Source organism: Thermobia domestica, chromosome 4 (assembly GCF_964235325.1).
Source record: "Thermobia domestica chromosome 4, izTheDome1.hap1.1, whole genome shotgun sequence".
NCBI classification, from domain to species: Eukaryota; Metazoa; Arthropoda; class Insecta; order Zygentoma; family Lepismatidae; genus Thermobia; species Thermobia domestica.
Genome location: NC_137457.1, coordinates 308,479,651 through 308,496,479, shown reverse-complemented (window position 1 = coordinate 308,496,479; position 16,829 = coordinate 308,479,651). Strand labels below are relative to the sequence as shown.

The following is a 16,829-nucleotide window of genomic DNA, read 5'->3' as shown; positions in this document are numbered from 1 at the left end:
CGAGGCGGCAAGCGGTCAAAAATCGTAAAATAAAATGCCCTTTGCCGACTCTTTGCCGACCGTTAGAGTCGGCAAAACAGTCGAAAAAGCCTCTTTCCGACCCTCTGCCGACTCCTTATGCCGGCCTCTTTTCGACGGCGGCGCCGATGCATTTAATGCTCATTTCCGGCTGTTTGCCGACTACTCGGCAAGACAACTATTCGTTGCGGTCGAAAGTCACGCGGAAAGGCGCCGGTTTCCGGCGCCGGCAATCCGACCGCGGCATCTAGTCGGCATGGACAAATTGTCCGACTGTAGGCGGCAGAATCCTGATGGGATAATTTGCCTTAGAAAAGTATTTTTTTTTTAATTTTTAGTAGCCTACCATTTCTTTTATTTATATGTTCTTTATTTTTGTTTAAAGAAAGCATGTTATTTTTTTAAAAAAAACATTATTGTTGTTTTTAAAAATTTTATATTGTGTGAATGTTAATGTTGGTTTCTAACGTGTCATGAATAAAGAAGAGAGGTTAAAGTTTCTGGTGAACAAAATTTTGAAGATGCTTCTTTTTTTTTAAGTAAGCGATCAAATAGGATGAAGGAAGATATGGCGGACACGATGCATCAATGATAGAGAGCTTATCCCTGGTGCGTGGAGCCCTTGGTTCGATCCCCGGCGAAGTAAGTTTGTAGTGGACAACATTGTGTCCGTGGGTTTACTCGGGGTACTCTCATTTCCTCTAACTTTCCTTCCACCAATTCTTCTACAGTGCGTTCGGAAAGTAACTATGCACGTGCACAATTAGGATACAAAATGCACGATGCAAAATCCGCGATTATACGGTGAGATTTTTAAAAAGCGATGCGATGCGAGGGAATGCTTTATGTAACAGTTGGTTAACACTGCAATGACTTTGTCTGAGTCAGTTTGAGTGGTGAACATTTCTAACAGTTACTGTGAGGTGCATAGTTACTTTCGGAACGTACTGTATAATCATTCACTTGCTTTCATCATCGTCTCCCTTAGTCTAAAGAGCACAATCGTGGACTGAATGATTTAATTTCATTTAATTCTGGCATACTTTTCAAGTTGCTCGAAGAAGAAAAGAAGAAGAAATGACGCATTAAGAAGTCATTTATAGGTGTTTCATTGGGAAAATTCATTTCAGGGAAGAGACGATAATTACTGACGTCTTTACAATGAATTGACTTGCAGGAAAGCGATGCACTCAAATTCAAATAAAATTATTAGTACTGTCACAGAAGAAGAGTCCGGTAAATTTGAGCTCGTGTGAAAGTAAATGGAGAAATAAAAAGCCTGCGCAGAGTATTTGAGGAAAGTAATGTTACTATTTCATAGTGTCTTTTATCGTCATTACTAATAATTACCCAAATAATTAGAAGTAATTAATAAATGTACATTTGTTTGTCGTATTGTATGGATAGAAATGTTTGTCTTTGATATTCATGGTAGTAATGATATAAGTTCCGAGTCAGTGAGTGATGGTTCTGAATCTCGCTTCTCAGACATCTGTGAGTGATGGTTCTGAGTCTCGTTTCTCAGACGTCTGTGAATGGTGGTTCTGAGTCTTGCTTCTCAAACATTTGTGAGTGGCGGTTCTGAGTCTCGCTTCTCAGACGTCTGTGAGTGACGGTTCTGAGTCTCGTTTCTCAGACTTTGTGACTGGCGGTTCTGAGTCTCGCTTCTCAGACATTTGTGAGTGGCGGTTCTGAGTCTCGCTTCTCAGACGTCTGTGAGTGGCGGTTCTGAGTCTCGTTTCTCAGACGTCTGTGAGTGACGGTTCTGAGTCTCGTTTCTCAGACGTCTGTGATCCCTTACTGAAGCTCGAATATTTGCGTTTGATTCACATTTTTTATTGAAATCTTTCAGTTTAACGTCCCACGGTTATGCCCTTTAAGCTAAAGGAGACGGGTGATTAAGGAAAGTGAATAGTGATTAAAAAATTGGTGGAATGAGAATGTGGTAGGAAACGGAAGAACTCCGATAAAACCCATGGAAATGATCTTGCCCATCACAAACTTATTTGGCCTTGGATTGAATCTGGAACCCCCTCGCACCAGAGGTAAACACTCTACCAGTAAGCCAGTGTGGTCCTCTAATTCAAATTGAAGAAATGTTGGGAACGTCAATTCTTTTCCACTTCTTGAATACCTTAAATTCTTTGCGATGAGGAAAGTACTGATAAGTTCAATAATTCTGAATGTACGGCATGTACTGAATATATGATTATGCAATTTTTAGATATCTTTCCTGTAATATATGTGCCTCTTATCAGACTTTAAAGAATTCTTTAAAAAGGAAAAAATGACTAGAGGGCCCAGAAAGTTTTAGCAAAGAGGCAAGGGCGCCGATCCTGGGGGGCCCGCCCTCCCCCCCAAAGCTTATGTGGGTCCCCATAGTGTTATTTATGAATATACAATATTTGGCATAATTTGAATGCAATTTGTCTTAACATCCTCATATATATGCCTTCTGCGTCTGAGTCCCCCTCCCCTTCTAATTTACAGAGAAATCGTTGTCCTTGCAAAGAGGGTAAAAGCATCGTTCTCATTGCCAATGTGACTTTCCTCTTATACTATAGAACTCTAAAAGAGTAAAAATGACATCTATAGACTACATAAATTATTTCTCTGTTAAACTAGTCGAGCAACGAGTTTTTTGGGCTCCGGACCCAGTAGACCCCATCTCTTAAGTGCGCGCTTGGCATATACCCAGTCATGTATATGCGCATTCTTTGGTAAACTTAAGATGAGTACACACTGGACTATAAAAATATTAGGTAGGAATAAACGTATACACCCGTTTACGCTCCGTTACATTCCTGTTTGTTGTAAAGTGAAACACCTGCCAGGAGCACATCAGAAAACGCGGAAGTTGAACTCGCATAGTCAGAAAATGCGTGACTATGTGGGTTGCGTACGCGCTTTTGGTGTGGGAGATCAGGATTCGATTTTGGGACTCATGATCCAAAAATTAATTATTGACCAAGATCGCAATCTTCTAATCCATTTTTTGGGTCATTCCTAAAAGTTTCGTTCAAGTCCACGCCAAAACGACGCCCCAGCTCACAGTTTGTCTGTACAAAAAGACCTTACTGTATTTACATTTCCTTTATACAAAATTTGGGTAGCCACTTTAATTTTTTTTTTTTTTTTTTTTTTTTAACTGTGCTTAGTGTCATACGCAAAGGAAAAGGGGTCCCGAACCTCTCATCAACAAGATATTATGAACAATGCAACATATTAGCAAAGGTATACAAAAATTCTGAAACGATGTGAAGTTGAACCCTTTCCCCGGTCCTGGTGACCGCACTCAACGGTGCTCATCCCTTCCAAGTCTTTGAGCGCAATCACTATAAATGTTAAATTCTCCTCACTAAATAATAATAATAATAATTATTATTATTTATTATTTAAAATTATTATTATTATTATTATTATTATTATTATTATTATTATTATTATTATTATTATTATTATTATTATTATTATTATTATTATTATTATTATTCCAGAATGGACTGTGACAAAACTTGGATAACTTGATTTGTTCACTAAATTTTATTCATTTTGAGAACTCTGTCTTCTGTGGCCGTTTAACTACCTATCTGTAAATTGCACAGTTGTCGTTCTAATAACATCATTATGGTATAATTATAGTTCGATTACACCATTTTCATAATGACAAATTATGTCCTCTCACCAAAAAAAAAAAAAATATATATATATATTAATCTGCGTCCTAAAACCCATCTGTGGGCATCCCTGACCCAAGGTGACCAGAATTTTCACTAGAGAAAACGGGACGCATACGAATCGGCTACGAAGGGGGGAGGGGGATATCTGACTTCCAGATTGCATTTTGGGACTCATCAGTGTTCTCAATTTACAAAATACACAAGTAAGAGTTATAACACACCGTTTCTAACTTTACGTGTACTACACAATAATGGTTCCCGATTGCAAGTTCTACCCAACAATTCTTTTAACTAGTTGAACACTCAGAATTCCCACTCAATTTCCACTTGAACCACGAACACTCAATTCCCATTTGAAAATTCAGAAGTTCTAGACACGCCTGAACCTTGGCAACGAGTGTTGGTGCGGAAGAGAGTAGAATTTGCATTGACGATTTATATTTTGAATAATAATTACGGGACACCTAGGTCATTTTTACTTAAAAACGGAACATTTAGGCGTCCCGTTCGAGAATCAGAAAAAAGCGGGACAACGGTTGGAGAAAAGGGACTGTCCCGGCTAAAACGGGACGTCTGGTCACCTTGCCCTGACCCGACTTACTATATTTGTCTACGTATAATTCACAAATATAGTAAGTGGATCGGAAGTATACACTATGTAAATGAAATCCTCATAAATATACCGTTTCACATCATTACAAAACAAATAAGCCACTTATTACTCTTATGATAGATGGTAAAACAATATATTTGCTACTTACCTAAAGAAAAGATTTGAAGCTTCTGAGAGGATAACCAATATGTCAACTAAAAGAAACTTTTTTAAATGACCTCAACACAGTATCCAACAAAGTAAAATTGAAGAAGGAAATATTATTGTGCTTTACGTTTTCCAGCTGTTTTTTTTACTAGAGAAAGAAGAAGAAGAAGAAAGAACGTCCTACAGCAAGGCAAAACACGAACAGAAGAAAAAAATCGGAAGTGAAAGTGTATATACTGAAGAATGTGTCGTCGTTACGCTGGTTGCAGAACTATCAAGGCACAGCTCACAGAAATTCTCTCTCAATGTTGTGTCAGAACAGAATGACTGAGAGAGAGAGAGAGAGACCTGTTCTGCCTTCTCCGCGTGAGATTCAAATGTTTACAAGAAACTAAAGCAACGCGGCAGATCCTTGCAGAAAGATTCTCAATGCCTTAAGATTATTTTTTTTTAAATCACGTGACCACACTTAAGTTCATATAATCCGTTCTTTTTTTTCTCGTATTGCACCATCCCAACAAAGAACAAAACACTTTATTTTTTTCTTTACAACTTTCTTTCTTCGTCGTTTTGTTGCCTGTAATTGCTTAACCTTTAATAGTAGTAATACAGGTTGTTTGTTGTCTGCTTTGCAATGTATCTGTTGACCGTACAAAGGCGTTATCACAGACTATTTAGTCTTTTGTTTCTTGAGAAAGGTTATCAAATTCTTACAGTACGGAGAAGGGGCACGGTGGTTCACTTGGTTGAGCGCTTAATTTCTGGTGTGTGGGGTCTCTGGTTCTATCCCCAGCCAATCAAATTTGTGGTGGACAACATTGTGTTCGTGGGGTTTGTCCGGGTACGTCCCGTTTCCTCCCACATTCGCGTCCCACCAATTCTTCCATAAGCATTCACTTGACTTAAGGGCATAATTGTGGGAAGTTAAACCGAAAAATTTCTTGTAGGACGCATATAACAGTTGTCCTCAGAATCGCCCCCCGAGTCATGCGCCTGAGGGGCTCCGCGCCATAGAACAAGGGTCGGCCCTATGCCACCCCATGCAATGACATCATTTGCCGCCCCCTTTTCTCCAGAAAGAATACATCTTAAAAGCCGGGATTGTATGTTACCTAATCATGAACAACGAAGAGGATTGAAACAACACTCGCACTCAGAAAGGCCTAAACACTACAAATACAATTTGATTGTGTTTATTCTGTTTTGTTAAATAATAATCTATTATGTTAGTGAAAGATAAAGCAAACACACCTGCAGAAGAAAGATGGTAATCCTTTTTATAGAATTCAATATCGAGCTTCAATCTCAATGTATCAGTTTGCAACTCCAGTGAAACTAGCTCTTTTATCTTTATTTCTTGATTTTCCTTCATTTGTTAAAAAGATTTTAAAAAGTTGTTTCCATCTTCAATGATAAGGAACTTGTTTGTGACAAAGACAAGACTAGTTTACATATCAAAACTGTGATAACTAACTAAATGGAACAGGTGTTCGCTACAGTTCGAGAATTGAATTCTTGTATTTGACAACAATCAAGCAATTCACGCTAAAATTTGTTTGACCATTAGCTTTAGCAGTGTTCATATGATATTAAACTAATGCGATCTAAACATGATTTATGAATGTCATTTTCAAATAGGAGATCGGCTTAGTAAATTTAACAACCATCATCATGAAGTTTGTTTCCAACAAGAAATATTTATTTTAAATAATATAGTTATGATAGATTTTCCCACCCCATGTAGGTGTTACACATATCGCTCCCGGAAAGCAGAAAGGTGCTAAGCACCATTCACCTTGATTTCCAACTAAGTACATATCTTGGCTTTCCATTTCATGTTTAATGTTGGCAGAAAGCAGACAAGTGGCAGGAGACAATATGAAAGGTCTGTAGTGAAAACTGAATTCTTTAGAAGAATGAAAGAATCGGAATTAATTAGTATTTAATTCGTTTTCATGCTCTCCTGAGAAATTTGCAGTTTGGCGCTTAGCACCTTTCTGCTTTCTGGAGGCGATATGGCTGAGTCGGCCCTGCATAGAAAGAAATAAAATGAAACAAGTAATGGAATTTCTAGTTTTAAGTTCGCATGTAATGCCCTTTAGGCTAAAAGAGACAGATGATTAATTAAAGCGAATGATTTTGAGATAATTGGTAGTATAATAATGTAATGAGGGAACAGGAGAATCCCAAGAAAATCTTCTGCAGAGTAAAAACTTTATAATGTTATGTCTTTTCCACACCTGCTCTCATTTTCTGCACAGTAAGAACCTTATGTCTTAACAGAGCACCTGTTTGTCTTCTTTACGTCCAGAGTTGTCCCTGGAAGTAAGATAATGGCATTTGTTCTACTATCACCTCGACGTTGTGTTGTGACAGTGAACTACATGTTTCTCATTTTTACATTTCACTCTCTCTCTCTCTGATTCCGATAAAAAAAATAATAATAAATTTAAAGAAAACGCCATACAGCAATCTCTGAATTCTTTTTTAATGAAAATAAAATAGTGCATTTACTCCGAAAACTTTACAGCTCTTTTTCGCAAAACTGCTCCGCCAAAGTTACAGCGTTTTGTCACGACACGGCAGATATTGGATATACCCACACTAACAACTGACCTTCGCCTTATCTCCACTCGCATTCAACTGACGTCGTGAGGGCTAATTGAACACAGACCTTCGCAAAAAGCGACAGAACTTTCTTCGTAACCTTTATAAATTACAATTTGTCAGGGGAACAGGTTTAGTCCAACCGGAGAAGGAAGGGATGCTTACCACGTATCCCCTCTGGCGTTTTAGGATTAGAATTAGAAATTAGATTTCTGGGCTGTCGGTAGCTTGGTCATGTTAGCTCGTGATGTATCAGGAATGACGTCCCTGAGCGATTACATCATTGGTGAGGAAGAAAGAAAGCGACTTGGGACTATTGTGCTAGATACTATCCCGGTATTTGCCTGATGAGAATGAGAAAAACCCAGGAATACCTCATTCAGGATGGCTGGCATGAAAAATCTAACAATTTTCAATTGAGGGTCCCCATCGGGAATCGAACCCCGGACCACTCGCACCAAAGGGTTAGCGACTATGCTACACGGGGTCCCGGCCCTCTGGCATTTTCACTGACGTTAATAATTATGGAGTAAGATGCGTCTGAACATATTGTTTTATCCTATCAGCATGTGTCCGATGTAAATGTTTAGAAAGGTGAACTAGAAAGAACACGATCTGATATCGGAAGTTCCGAGGTAACTTCCTTGTTGAAAAGAGCATGCACTCTAATGCGGTGAAAAAATAAACACTTCAATGCCACGAGTGGCTCTTCACTTAGAAAAAGCGAAAGTGAAAAGTCACATCTGTCACTTTAATTAATTACTGTATTGTATATTCAACATTCTTGCTCACCTTGTAGAAAATATCATGCTTAGTCATACGACCACTAGGAAATTGAATACAGTATGCTGTGCAATCAGTGGCAGAATAAAAAGACAGCAAGATGGAACTATTGCCACCTGGAATTCCTATTTATCAGTGTTGCTCTTCTAACTCTGATAATTAAAACTAAATCAGTCGTTTATCTTTTTGAATTCTTGATATTCATTAACATTTTATTAAGTTATGCATAGTAGTATCATTCAGCCGGTTAGCCCAAACCAGTTGTTAAAATTTCAGCCGGTTGTTAAACTTGTCTTTCCACTTCTAGACCCAGTTCTTAAAATAAATTCTCTAATGCCATTTTGCAGCATCAAAGAGATCAGGTTAATAATTACCATAGCCAAAGAAGCATTAAAAAAAAAAATCATTAGCACTAGATTACGGACTAAGGAAGAAGCTGATCAAATTTTATATAGGAAATGTTGGACTGTATGGTTCAGAGACTTGGACATTACGGAAGTTAAAGAAATATTTAGAAGAGCTTCGAAATGTTGTATTGGAGGAAGATGAAGATAAAATGGACAGAGAGAGTAACAAATGAAGATGTTTTAAAACGGATAGGAAAGAAGAGGACACTTTTAGCCACCATCCTTCGTAGAAAAGCCAATTGGATTGGACACATCTTGCGAAGAAATTGTCTTCTTCACAGTAGCATAGAAGGAAAGATGGAAGGAAAACTAGGAATAAGAAGAAGAACACAAGTGATCGTTGATTTGAAAAATAAAAGAAAATATTGGGAGTTAAAAAAGAAAGCTGAAAATCGAGAAACATTTCCAGGCTCAAATTGTAAATTAAGAAGAAAAAACACCTCATTAGTCCCAGACCTGCCAAGAATCAGAATACTTAATAATGAGAATAATAACAGTTGTTTATTTATAGCTGAAATGCCCGTTCTTCGCACGGGGAGAATAGGTTTATGGAAAATAGTTCAATCCTCTTAATCTTAAAACGCGCATTGACGCAACTGCTGCGTCGAGACTTTAAACCTCAATAGCTCAACTGCTAATTAAGCAAGGAAGATAATTTTAGTATCGATGACGAAGCTTTCCGTAGATATACATTTTATGTATGTGGCGGGTACTGCGGCGGAGAGAGGAGGGTAAGGTTCGTCTTATTCAGATTTTTTAAGGGACCATTACTCTTAAAAATTGGTATGCGAAGCAACGTAGTAGTCTACTACATGGTAATACCCTGTATGTGTACTTGTTGCTTATAAGAGAGAGTAGGGGGCAAAGTTGTCCAATTTTTTGAGTCTCAGTTTTTTGACATACATTTGTTGTTGTTTCTTCTTCTACGAATAAGACGGGAATTACACAGATGTTGTTACCTCGTTGTAATATGTGTTCCACAAGCTTTCCAATGATGTGTGAATCATGACTGTGATAATAGACTGAAATAGTGATGTCGTCATTTCCTTTCCTTTACCATGGTGATCGCCATGTTTTTTTCTATACAAACGAATGCTGTATTTTAAAGTCTAGTACAAATAAGGACAACGGCTGTAAATATATTATTTATTTATTTATTTGTAATTATAAAATGTTTTAACGACTGATAAAGTTAGTGAGAAACGGTACAGATTTAGAATAAGGAAACTACGAAGCAAATCAATAAAATTCATAAGGAAAGAGTAATATCTAAGGAACTTATTTCTAAAAGCGCTACATCTTTAAGTGATAAGGTAGAAATCGAATAATTAATATAAACGTCATTATCATGTAATCCACCGTAAGAAAGAAATTATACACAATATAATCACCCTAACGTGCAGACTGACAAATTGTCGGCACAAGGAAATCTATAAAATTACACAATTTGAATAAATAAATAAATTTGTGATGTTCATTCTATTGGGACATTTACTTTCCTAATGTTCATTCTTGATAATGGAAGTGCACAATATTAATGTCTACAATATTATAAAAGAAAGGGCAAAAAAACAAGCCTTTGGAAATGTTCAATTCGGACCAAACCAACTCAAAAAAAAAAAAAGAAAAAAGAAAGAAAGAAACAGTACAATAAGAAAATATCCCATTATGAATGGTTCAGCGTATACACCAAACAACTGTTAAACATTAATCCTGTTCACGTATGCAATGTTATGATACTTATATTAATGAATCTTTTTTTTTTTAGAATTATTTAAAGTTAATATCTCATTATGAACAAAGATTAGTATAATTTTCTTTTTTTATATCTGTTTTTTTTTAGGTTTCATTGATTAGAAATATTTAAAGAGAAACATAAATGTTTCGTTCACTCTAATGTTTGCAATTCCGAAATATTTCATCACTGTTTTCACTTGGCATTTAGGTTCTTTAGGTATTTAGGATACTTGTTGTTTAGATAATAAAATGACGATCACCATGGCAATGAAAAGTATGTGACGTCACACTATTTCAGTCTATTAGGAATGTCACCAAGGCTCTCAACGTGAGAGTCCACGATTTCATTTAAATCCCAAGCTGGAGATGATTAAAAAAAAAATACTCTATTTTTCGAAGGCATATGGAACCCCTACCCTTTACGATACGCCCTTTAATCAAAGTAATATGATTTTAAAATCCCTTAAAGGTAGGTATTACCTTCAGCTTAAGGTAGGTATTACCTATGTTCCAAAATTGATGTGAAATGAGTCAATCGTTTTCCCGTAATGCTAACAGAAACAACAAAGATCACCAATTTCAATGTATAGAAGAACAAGAAAAAAAAATGGCCCTGTCCTCCTTGAGACAGAAATTTTCAAAAACGAAGAGACACGTTTCCCCTGTGGTGGATCTAGCCCGCGGCCGGAGAGGCTATTCCCCTCCCCTCATTTTTTTGAGTAACAAAAATAATTTGAGCTATTATTTATAGGGTCTGTTAGGGAGCTCGACACTCAGGAAATCTCGACACTTTTAAGGTCTGGCAAAGCTAACATTCAGTACGTGGAAGGTTGTGTCGATTCTCAGTGACAAGTTGCATATGCAGAAAAATTAAATTTGCCTGTTGCAAAGGAAGCAGAAGCCTCTAAAATAGGTACATAAAGCTTTATTTAAGAAATAATATCTATAAGTTTCAGTAAGTCAAAAATAAGGTATAGCGGTAATGTATGTTGATGAAAGGAGGCAAAGGATTGGTATTATGATAGAGTATACCTTCTGTATGCATGTGTGTCAAGATGGCACACATTGCTAGTTACAGTGACAACTCGTACCAGCTTTTGTTGATCAATGATTTAAGGAATAAATCGAGAGTGATTGTAGGGAGATTTTGACATATAGTTCCTTTGTTATAAGGAAAGTCATCAGACAAAAGGACTACTGTCTGGTTCATCTTAGTGTCTACATCATAAGTTTAGGTTACATAACACTCTTTCTCAGCTGCTGGGTTATTTAGTCCGGTATAAGCCTAATAGTAAAGTACCTTTGGATTAAGATTAGCAGTGTACACATGTCAAAGATCCTGATATATTAAAGAAAGCCTCTAATGCTCCCACTACACAATACTCAAAATTGTCAAGCCTCAATATATCTTTCTTCCGCAGTTTGAAAGACAATTTCAAGTTATCTTACAACTTTGTTCGTAGGAACCCTGTCAAAATATTGTGAAAGAAGACTATGAGAAAGTCAGTTTCAGTTGGAATAAATCAGCCTCTGTTGGATTCTTCGGATATGGATTCCGAAAATGATCGTGTTAAATTGTGATTTTCGATTAGGGTCTATTGATTATTATGCGTAGTGAAATATTGAAATACAATTTTGCAATTGTGCAATTCAGTGTTATGCTTCTAGACCAATTCAGTGAAAAGATATTTTGTCTTATATGAAACCTTTCTGAAAATAGATATAATTTACGTCAAAAAACTGAAACTCAAAAAATGGCCAACTTTTCCCTTCCCCTTTTCTCCCCATACAAACAACAAGTACTTCTGCAGGGCATTACCGTGTAATGGACTACTTCATTGCTTCACATACGAATTTTTTATGACTGTAACCCCAAGGGGATAATGCTCCCCCCAAAAAAATATCTGATGCAAAAAATGAACTTTACCGTCTCTCCTCTCCACCGTGATACCCGCATAAAATGCAAATTGGCAGATAGCTTCATCTTTCAGGAACACATTGATACCAAAATTATCTTTTCCTCGGGTGTGCGGTGGCTCAGTGGTAGAGCGTTCACCTCCGGTGCTTGGGGTTCGTGGTTTGATCTCAACTCTTTGTGGTGAACAAACACCGTGCTCGTGGATTTTCTCGAGGTTCTCCCGTTTCCTCCCACTTTCTTCATTTCACTATTTCATCACCGTCTCCTTTAGCCTAACCGGCATAACCGTGGGACGTAAAACAAAGATTTCACTTCATTTCATTTATATCTTTTTCCAGCTTAATTAGAAGCTAAGTTATTAAGGTTTAAAGCCTTGACACACTAGTTACGTTCTTCGGCGTTTAAAAGTCAATGTTACATGATAAAAACCCAAGTCAAGATAGCTATTATGCTCCAAAAAATAATTTCTGTCTATTGAATCGTTTTCCAGTGATATACGGTGGCAAACAACAGGTAAGAACTCTTTCAATGTGAAGGAAAACATTATAGAAGATGTCCTTCTGGAAATGAAAACGCTGGAACACGTATGTCCTAATCTTTAACGAGAAGTTTATATACCAAGTTTCATCCTTCTAACTCAACACGATCGTGAGAAACGAATTTTTTTTTCGCATTAATTTTGACCCCCTGTAACCCCCTTAGGATACGCATTCTAATCAAAGTGACATTGCAAGCACTAATTTCGAACTATATCCAAAAATTCATTTCAAACGGTTGAGTCATTTTCCCGGGAAGCCATAAAGCAAGATCCTTTTCATTTTTATATAATAGACTAGCTGAAATGGCCGTTCTTCGTACGGAGAGAATAGTCTTACGTAAAATATTTTAATCTCCCGTGATTTGGGCGCTTTAAACGTGGTGAGATGAGTGTTGAAGATCATGCTGGTTCTACGCGCCCTTCATCATCTTGAAACGACAAAAACTTTGAAACAATCCGCCATTTCAACAATGAAGAAATTTCTAAATAAAAAATCGGCATGGATTCTTGCCTTCGATATGTTATGATGTTCCTTCTCTAAAAATTTGAAGTTTCTAGCTTGAAATTTGTAAGAGAAATCGTGAGTAACGAAGATCGTCGTTTCACGAACGATAAAATTTCAGAACAGACATGAGTAAGTTGGAGCTCGTGCCAGCGGATATTGAGTGAGAATTCGCAAAAGAGACGCGTTCCCGTTAAGTTTGTTCGTCGCCTGCTTACACAGGCCTTCTGTGTAAATCACTATTTGGACCGTCAGGGATGGGATTTTGTTCCCCACCCTTCGTATTCGCCAGACCTAGCCCCGTGTAACTTTTCTTTTCTGTAACCGAGAATGAAAAAAGAATCTAAAAGGGAAGCGTTTCGATTATGTGGAATTTATAAAAAGAGCTTCGCAGAGTGCGCTGGACGATATCAAAGTTGAAGAGTTCCAAAGGTGTTTTAAACAGTGGGAAAGAGAACTGGAGAAGTGCGTCGCATTTAATGGGGAGTACTTTGTAGGAGACTGAAAAAAAGTTTGTAAAAAGAAAAAAACTTTTAGGATTTCCACTTTTTGAGGTAAATTTTGGATTTTCAAACACTTACTGCTTCCTTACTATTTATCGTACGATCGTGGTTCTTACCTCGTTTTTTTTTTTTTTTTTTTTTTTTCAGAATAAAGCAAGCTTTTCAAAGGTACCACTCGCTTGTCCGTATTATACACTTAAAACGAGAAAATTGGGGAAAACCGGGAGTTTTTTCGAAAAAAAATTCAAAACTTTTGCGCCCCTCTGGCCCTAGAGTGGGTTCACGTAGGGATCTGAAAATCACTTGAAAAATACGTAGTTATGTGCACAATGCGTCTGCAACATTTTACCTGATCTTTTGTGATATCTTGAAAACTAAGAGCGCGATTTTTTTTTTAATTTGCCTTAAGAAAAAAGACAATGTCACGCCCCTACGCCCCATTTGGTGCCGCCAAGTTGACCATCCGGTTCCAAAACTCATATGGAGTGTTCTTTGGTCCATGCTTGACTTGACCAAAATTAAAAAAAAAAAAAAAAAAAAAAGTTTCAAAACGAGTTGTATGAGTTTCATAAGAGTTTAATAGAACACTACGTCATGGTAACTTTTGTTACCATAAATCCTAAAAGGGTTACTATTTTTTTTTTTTTTTAGAACAAAAGTCCGTTTCTTTTGGGTCCTTACTCGTATGGTAGCCACTAGACCAGCAGAGATGGGTACCAAGATTTTTTAACAGGACTGTACATGAACACTTTCCTTCAGTGCTGGAGCGATTATCCACGGTGTGGGGGATACACAAGATATCCGTAGAATAGGAGCACTTGTATTTCAAATACCCATGATATTCACTATTCTAATACGTACTTACATGTTAAATATTAGCTTATGTTTCGCCACTTCCCAACCTGTAAAATAATATGTTTCGACACCATCTTACAACAAAACCGTACTCAACAAACCATACGTAAGGCAAATAAGAAACGCATTGAGCAGTTATTTAATAAGTGAAGCTCAAGAACATAATAATTGATAAGAAAGCCGTCAAACAGAACACCTTGACACAGAAAGCGGAACAAAATACACATGAGAAGCATTGGAAAGATATTGGCAGTTTGCTGACAGTAGTCTGGTATGGTAGGAGTCATAGTGTTTAGCGCATATTAATTACGTGATGAAAAAAAAATGTAATGTTTGTGACTTAGGTGTAAAAAGATAGTACATATTTAGGTGCTGTTTCGTTTAGTATTGCTCAATTACCCATCAAGGAGGTCTTGTTTCGGGTACAATAAATAATCATTTTGATATAAATGAATTTGTTCTACTCTGTTGAACCCGGGCGGCTTGTGGCACGGTTCAGTAAGCAATCTTGGAGATGAACAGTGACGGAACTATAGAGGGACCTGGCGGCAGACACGCTTTTCGAAAACTTGGTTCCTCAGTGTTCCCTTTTCAGTAGTGGGGGGGCCGCAGTGTCTCAGTGGTAGAGCGTTCAGCTCTGGTGTATGAGGTCCTTGGTTCGATCCCGGCCCTCGCCAAGAGAGCTTCGTGATGGACAAACACCTTGTGTGTGGGTTTTCTCGGAGTTCTGTTTCCTCCTACTTTCTCCATTCCACCATTTCATTCATTTCTCATTATCACTGTCACCTTTAGCCTAGCCGGCATAACCGTAGGACACACAAACAATTCATGTCATTTCTCTTTCAGTAGTGGACATGTTGGTACTATATAAAATATTGATAAATGCAGTACTGATCATAAATATTATTGTATTATTGTAGAGAACACGTAGTTTTATGTTCAGAGTTTCCCTTCCATAAGGTTGGAAATGTATTAGGATAGGCTTGAGACAATTCCCTGTGTCAATGTATGATTTAGATGCAGTCCTCGACAGAACGCCACCTTTTCCTTGTTTTTTCGCATTCAATAAGAAAAGATCACTCTTACCTAGCAGGCTTAATATTGGACGAAGGAAGAAGTTGTTCAAATGCTATATATGGAGTATTGGACTTAGGGATGCGCACGAGACAAGATTTGAGGCTGTCTCGTCTCGAAAATGTGCTGTAAAAGCGATGTCTCGACTCGAAAAATGTATATTTCTCTATTGGAAGAGCTGTGTCTCGACTCGAATTTTGTCAGGAAAATTATGTGTCGACTCGTCTCGTGCGCATCTCTAATTGGACTTTCTGATTCAGAGACTTGGACATTATGAAAGTTAGAGAAGAAATACTTAGAAAGCTTCGAAATGTGGTGTTGGAGGAAGATGGAGAAGATAAAATGAACAGAGAGAGCAACAAACGAAGATGTTTTAAAACGGATAGGAGAGAAGAGGACGCTTTTAGCTAGCATCCTTCGTAGGAAGGCCAATTGGATTGGACGCATCTTGCGAAGAAATTGTCTTTTTATACCACCATAGAAGCAAAGATGGAAGGAAAGCGAGGGGTATGATTTGAAAAATAGAAGAAAACATTGGAAGTTAAAAGAGGAAACTGAAGATTGGGAAACGTGGAACAAACATTTCCATGCCCAAACCTAAGAAAACAATCATTGGTCCCAGGACCTCCCAAAAGGCAAAATACTTAATAATAATAATAATAATAATAATAATAATAATAATAATAATAATAATAATAATAATAATAATAATAATAATAATAATAATAATAATAGAGCCTGAAGTTAATGGCAAAATAAAAAGCTGAAAAATGCTTGCGAAAATTGGGAAATAAAATCCCAATAATAGCAAAACAAACAAGATCTTTGAAAAAGATACTTACGAAAATATTTACAAGCTATACTAACCTACTGCATATAGTGGGGCGGGTTAACTCGAAATATAAGAAGAATTGTGCACTTCATGACTAAAGCATGAAATTTTCAGAATATAATGTATATACATGCCACAAGGTTTATTTTAGGATGTGGAAACATTTTGTGCTTGACCTCTGTTGACCTTGAAAGGTCATTGTCCTTGGCGCACTACATAGTAGTCCAAAAAGTATTGAAATTTCCTAATAAATGTCAAATGCTGCAAAATATAACCAAATAAGAAATGTATGTGGTCAATAGGAATGAAGGAAAGTTTTTAAGGATACATGACAATGACGTCCGCCATCTTGAATCTTTCTCAACTTTCTTAAATGGAAAGCATAGCATATCTTATTTTATTAGCAAATTTTCTCAAAAATTCAATACTGTGCTTATTTTTTGTTCTATCAGTTAACTGGTATGAAGTTATGAGTTAGTTGTGATGTGTACCTAATAACAACAACAAAATAAAAAGCTCAGAAGAACCCACCGACAACGCAATCTTAAAGGACTTATTCAATGTGTTCTCCGTTTCTGTTGACTATTATTTATTCTGAGTATCCACAAAAACGCA

At 37.0% G+C, this 16,829-nt stretch overlaps 1 protein-coding gene across 1 annotated transcript in view; it reads right to left on the bottom strand.

Annotated features, from left to right (window-relative positions):
- LOC145684283 (multicopper oxidase 3-like) overlaps nucleotides 1-4,815 on the bottom strand; it is a 128,369-nt gene extending 123,554 nt beyond the window's left edge. Inside the window, exon 1 of the mRNA XM_081756428.1 lies at nucleotides 4,460-4,815. The gene's annotated coding sequence lies outside the window, so the exon portion shown is untranslated. The remainder of the gene's footprint in view (nucleotides 1-4,459) is intronic.
- Nucleotides 4,816-16,829: the final 12,014 nt, after the last annotated feature.